Below are 6,102 nucleotides of genomic sequence, written 5' to 3'. Positions count from 1 at the left end.
TCAAAGACCTATAGGTACATTTTCTTAACATATATCCCCATGCATACACACACAAACACACCAACTATGCCAAACACCATATACATAATGCCAGACATAAATAAAAGCTTACAACCACCCTAGACTCAATTTTGCAAGCACTCCCCCCCTCTATTCCTTAACATATGGATGTGCAATCAAAGATCATCATATACATGAACAAATCTTTTAGAGCTAAAGATGAAATAACTCAACAAAATTTATGATGAATTAGAAAGGTAAGTGGAGAAATTAGAGGAACACCAGAGGAAAGAAAGAAACTTTTGAGAAATAGGCTCAGACAACAACTATATAATCATAATACTTTAAAAGTGAGTGCAGACTGGAGACATGGCTCAGAAGATAAAGCACTTGCAACAAGCAAGAGAATATCAGAGTTAGATTGCCAGCCCCGTATAAACAGAGTGACCATGTCCGCTTGCCTATACTCTAGCATCAGAATGTGAAGACAGGATTCCCTAGAGCAAGGTAGTTGTGAAATTAGCCATATGGTTGAGCTCTGGGTATGATTGAGAGACTCTGCCTCAAAGAATAATGTTGAAGAGTGATGGAGGAAGATTTCCAACATCAACCTCAGGTCTCACACATGAGCACATACCTGGATGCACACCCACACAGCTGTGTGAACATGCATTCACACATGAGCAGATATGTCAAGCATACATGCACACTAAAAGAAGAAAAAATCATATTCATGAAGCAAGGACATGATTCTATTTAAAGGACAAAACATAAACATCCAACTTTGGATAACAAAAAGTAGTTTAACGTAGAAATTTAGCACAAGATTATAAGACAAACGAAGACAAAAAATGGCAGGCACAGTTGAGAAAAATATCTCAAAAATATAACAAAAAAGGCAAAAATAAAGGAAGTCTAAAATAATAAAGTTAGAGACTCAATCTGAAGTCCCACATGGGAAGCTCGGAAGAAAAAAATGAGGAAAATAAAGGAAAGGCAGCCATTAATTATTTACAACAATAAAATCTGCTGGAGTAGTTGAATATGAATCTCTAGGAGGAATTGGTGCCCTGGTACACAGCAAAGCTAACAGATGAAATGTGCTCTTGGGCAAAGCCTTAGGACTTTCAAAACCCCAGCAATGCAGAAAGACTTTGCACCAAGGACTTCCTGAGAGAGAAACAAGCACAATGTGCCCCCTACAGAAGAGGGTGAATTACTAGATATCTCAAATGAAAACCTAAAAACCAGAAGGCAAATCCCTGAATTTGTTTGAAAATAATTATTTTAACCCTGAACTACATGCTTAAATAAATGATTCATCAAATGCAATAATAAAGTGTCTCTGTGTTGCCAGGCATGTAGTCTTACTATTCTGCATCCCACCTGCTCTTCCTTAGTAACTAGGGAAGATATGATGCTAAAACGAAGAAAGAAAGAAACCTCTTTTATCATGAAGCATAGCTTGGCAGGTTGCCTATAGGGAGGGAGCCAGTGCTGAATGACACAGAAGGAAAGCCCTTCAGACATCCTATTGACAGCTGGTACATTTCTAAAAGATTCAGATAGCTTCATCAAAGTGTTTAGGAAAAAAATTAATGACAAAGACATTGAGAAAAATAAGATAAACTGGGAGACACAGCTAACATGAAGGGCCATTTGAGGGGCCATATAAAAGCCTACTGTAGTATCTAAAGGCATCTTAAAATATAAACACATGGGAAAGCAATCTAAATGGAGCTTCCAAATAACAGTGTAGACAAAGTCCAGCTAGGCATCTCTTGCCACCAAGTAAAACCTCCAGTACCAGGAATGAGTTATATCTAATTGAGCTGTTAGCCAAAGTCGTCCCATGAAAGCTCCAAACAACTCACGCTATATTGCCAAGGCTATTGGTTGCTTGCCACATGCTGACAACAAGGTCGTCCTACTAAAGATAACACCTACACAAGTCACTGAAAATGGACAAGTCAAGCTGGTACCTTTACTCTTACTGATTAGCATTTATAATACTGGAATGGACTCTGGAGGCTCCCAGAGAAGAAAGGTAAATGCCAACCCATCTGTAATGGCAATCTGCCTGTCTAATGTGCTGGTGCAATAGTGTCACAAACAGTGTGGAATAACCAACCACTATCTGAATAGATTAAAGCATACTCCATGAGATGGCCCCCATGTCTGACACTGCTCAGGTGATCAACAACCTAAGACCAGATAGGCCATGGACCTAGGGGAAAACCCAATACCCAAAACTGTTCTGCTAAAGAGACATAGCAATAGAAGGACTTCTAAGGATATTCGCCTATTCCCATAGATCAATCTGTGCCTTGCTCAACAATCATCAGAGAAGCTTCCTCCTGCGGTAGATAGGAACAAATACAGAGATCCACAACTGGACAGTTGCAGGGAGTGAGAGATCTTGAAATCCTCAGTCCTAAATGAGATGTCTTTATCAAACCCTGCCCCTCATGGCTCAGGGAACTACGTGAAGAGAAGGCAGAAAGATTGTAGGAGTCAGAGGGGCAAAAGACACCAAGGAAACAGTGTCTTCCAGATAAGACAGGACTGACACACATGTGAACTTAGAGACACACTTGGGGCCTGTACAGATCCATGCCAGATACGGTCTCAGCCCTAAGAGGGGAAGTAGACACAGGCCCCCATCCCTAACCAAGAAGCTATCTCCAACTGACAATGACTCACAAAAGAAAAGTTAGTTTTCTCCAATGGAGTCTTACTGGATATACAAACTACACTTTAGGGCAGGAACCGTCCTCAGTAGTTTATAGTCAACATAAAATAAACTCAGTGTCGTATTTGGAGGGTTGTTTTGTGTCATGGTGCTTTGTTTGGGCATTCTCCCCTTACTGATCTTTTTCTTGTATATTATGATTTCCGATTTTGTCTTCTTATAGTGTGTGTGTCTGCACCTGTATGCGTTTCTCGAGCCTTCTCTTTGTTTTTGCTTTATTCTGTTTTGTTTGTTTTAAATTTACCTGTTTGTTTTCTAAAGAGGAAAAAAAGGTGTAGACTTGGATGGGTAGGAAGGTGGGGAGGATCTGGGAGGAAATGGAAGAGAGAAAATCATGATCAGAATATATTATATGAAAGGGTATAAAAATAATCAAAGCAATTGTTAACTCCGAGGGAAATAATTCATTCAGGAAAGTTAACCCTGGTACATCTCATTCTGGTACTTAGCAGTAAACAATATTTACATAATAAAAATGATATACATGTAGAAGAACAATTTGAGTGAAAATACGATGTAACACTAATGGCAAAATGTATAAAACTCATTACGCCAGTATGGACCGGTATATAAGAAAGAAAGACTATCATTTCCATTTAGGAAACCAATAAAAAGTAAACGCCAAGAGGGCTGGGGTGCAGCTTGGTTGCCTAGCCCTGTATTCAGCCCTCAGCACCACATAAACAAGGTTATGGAGGTCTATAAACTCAGCACCGGGGATGTGGAGGCAGAGAATTTGAAGGTCATGCTTATTCTCAGCTACATAGCAAGTTCAAGGCCAGCCTGGGATACATGAGACTCTTTCTCAAAATAAAAAAATAAAAGGTAAACAAATTTCCAAGAAAGAGCAAAATAAGTATTATTGACTGTTGGTATCCATGGGAGACAGGTTCTAGAATTCCACAGAGGTACAAATAAATAAATGTTCAAGTTCCTTATAAAAATGGTATAGCATTTGCAATATAGCCTGAACACATCCTTCTGTATCCTTAAGTTATCTCTAGATTGTTTATGGCACCTAATACAGTTCACAACCATATAAAATGCTACCAATGTTGCTTAAACAGTTACAACAAGACAAAAAATGTTACTATTTGCTCAGATCTAACGGAGGGTTTCCCATGCTGAATGTCTATGATCCACAGACATAAAGGGTGAGCTGTACATTTTCTAAAAATATTAAACAATGCATAAGAAATGGAAAAATAATAAGAGTGGCAGACCAGTGGATAAAGGAAACTGCTGCCAAGCCTGACTACATGAGTTCGATCCCAGGGACCCATATGATGGAAGGAGAGAATCAACTCCCAAGCCTTGCAAGTCCTCCGACTTTCTTCACACTCACCCCCCAGCATTTAAATTTAAACAGAGTGTTTGGTTTTGTATAGAACTGCCCACAAAAAAAGAGAATGGCTTTGGTATACATTTATTACTTTAAGATTAAAAATGAAATTAAAAAAATAACAAAACAAAGTGGAAAGCTGTTAAACGGGGGCACACCATCAGGGAAAGCTGGGCCTGCTTTCATAGGCTAGCAAGGTGTCCTGTGAAGAGGTGGACCATGGACAGTTGCACACAGATCAAATTAGGAAGGGTTCACAAGGGTCCTCATCCTGGTGTCCATGCAAGCTTCTCTCCATGCTAGCCAACTGGAAACACAGCAGCTAAAGTGTATGGGGAGCTTGCTGCAGACAGGATAACACCAAGCAATGTCCCACCATTGGCTGATTCCCTATCAATTCCCAGGGTAGAAAAAAGTCTATGTAACATTTTCTATTTTCAAGTAAGAAAACCAAGCCTAAGGAAGGATGAATTACCATGCTGGGGTCTGTGGGATTTTCTCTTGTGCCTGAACTTAAAGGGAATGAGAAGGAAAAAACTATTGGTACCTTTTTTATTTTCACGGTGCATTTGTTTTGCCTCTCTCAAAGGTAAATAACCAATAACAGGCAGAATGAAACCTTGAGAAAACAGTGAAAGACTAAGCCGGCTTGGACTGCAGCGAAGTCAGGTCACTGTGGGATGGAGGTGGTCCACGGATGCGCTGAAACAACAGAAAGCCAAGCCTGCTTAAAGCCAGACACAAATCTGTCCAATCATTAAGGGAGAAATTGCCAAGGCTTGAAGCATTTATAAATCACCCCAAACTAATCAGCCATTTAAGGACAATCCCATAAAAATATAAAAGGGACCACAGCAGGCTGCTCTTGAGAGATAAATGGCTTTGCAGCCTCATCTGGGGTATGCAAATTCAATATCAGCAAGCATTTTCTGAATGATAAGTTGGTTTACTTTTGAGGCAACAGCTCACTGAGAAGCTGATGGTTTTGAGTTGAGCTACGTGTCCAAGAAACTCCAGGAAGGTGTTTCTTTGAGATGCTTGTTCTGGGAGATTTGAAGATAGGTAGAGGTTCGGGTTGCTCTGTGATGGGACTGGTACTCCGGCCACTCACTCATTATAAAGGCAGTGCACGTAGACCCTCACGTCCATCTCAGGGTCTCTCAGGCTCTTTTCTCACCACCAACATCTCAGTGCTGGCCAGAAAGGAGTCACTTTTTATGGTGACTACAATTGTCACTGTCACCAAAGGTCTCCTATTTCCAGATGAGGAGCTGAGACCTAATGAGTTAAATGATGAGCCACAGAAAGCTCTGTTCCTATGAGCATGACTTCATCAGAGAGGATCTTTTGAGACATAACTCAGAAACTCAAGACTGTGGAGGACGACCCAGGTGGATAATATATCCAGTAAGTGTCCTCATAACAGATAGAAAAGAAGAAAAACAAGAGAGGAGAATACCATGTGATGGGAAGATGATAGTAGGATTTTACATAGTAGTGGACTGCTTCAGGCACCATAGGCAATCCAGGGATGACTTAAGGATACAGGAAGAGGTGTGCAGGTGGTGTGCAAATGCTATTCCATTTTTATAAAGAACTTGAGCCTTTCAACTTTTGTGTGCATGTTTACTTTTAAATGGAAGAATCATTCCAGAAACATGAGATGGTTTACTATCAAGAGCTCCTTAAGTAGCCAATAGGGCAGCTCATACCCATCCTCCAAGCTCCTGGAAGACAGAGGCAAAAAGATTGCTGCAAGTTCAAGCCATCCTGGCTACATAGTGAGCACCTAAACAGAAGCCATAAGGTAAAAACCGAAGTCAGTTATGGAAGCACACATCTGGAATACCAACTCTCCAGAGGTTGTCGTCAGAATTCCAGCAGTGTGAGAACACTCCAAGTCACAGGAAATCCTGGGCTACACAGTGAGACCCTGTCTTGAGGAGAGAGAGAGAGAGAAAAGAGAGAGGGGAGAAGGGAAGAGGGGAGAGGAGGGAGGGGGAGGGAG

Source organism: Grammomys surdaster, unplaced genomic scaffold, assembly GCF_004785775.1.
Source record: "Grammomys surdaster isolate TR1022 unplaced genomic scaffold, NIH_TR_1.0 220, whole genome shotgun sequence".
NCBI classification, from domain to species: domain Eukaryota; kingdom Metazoa; phylum Chordata; class Mammalia; order Rodentia; family Muridae; genus Grammomys; species Grammomys surdaster.
This window is presented reverse-complemented; position numbering follows the sequence as displayed.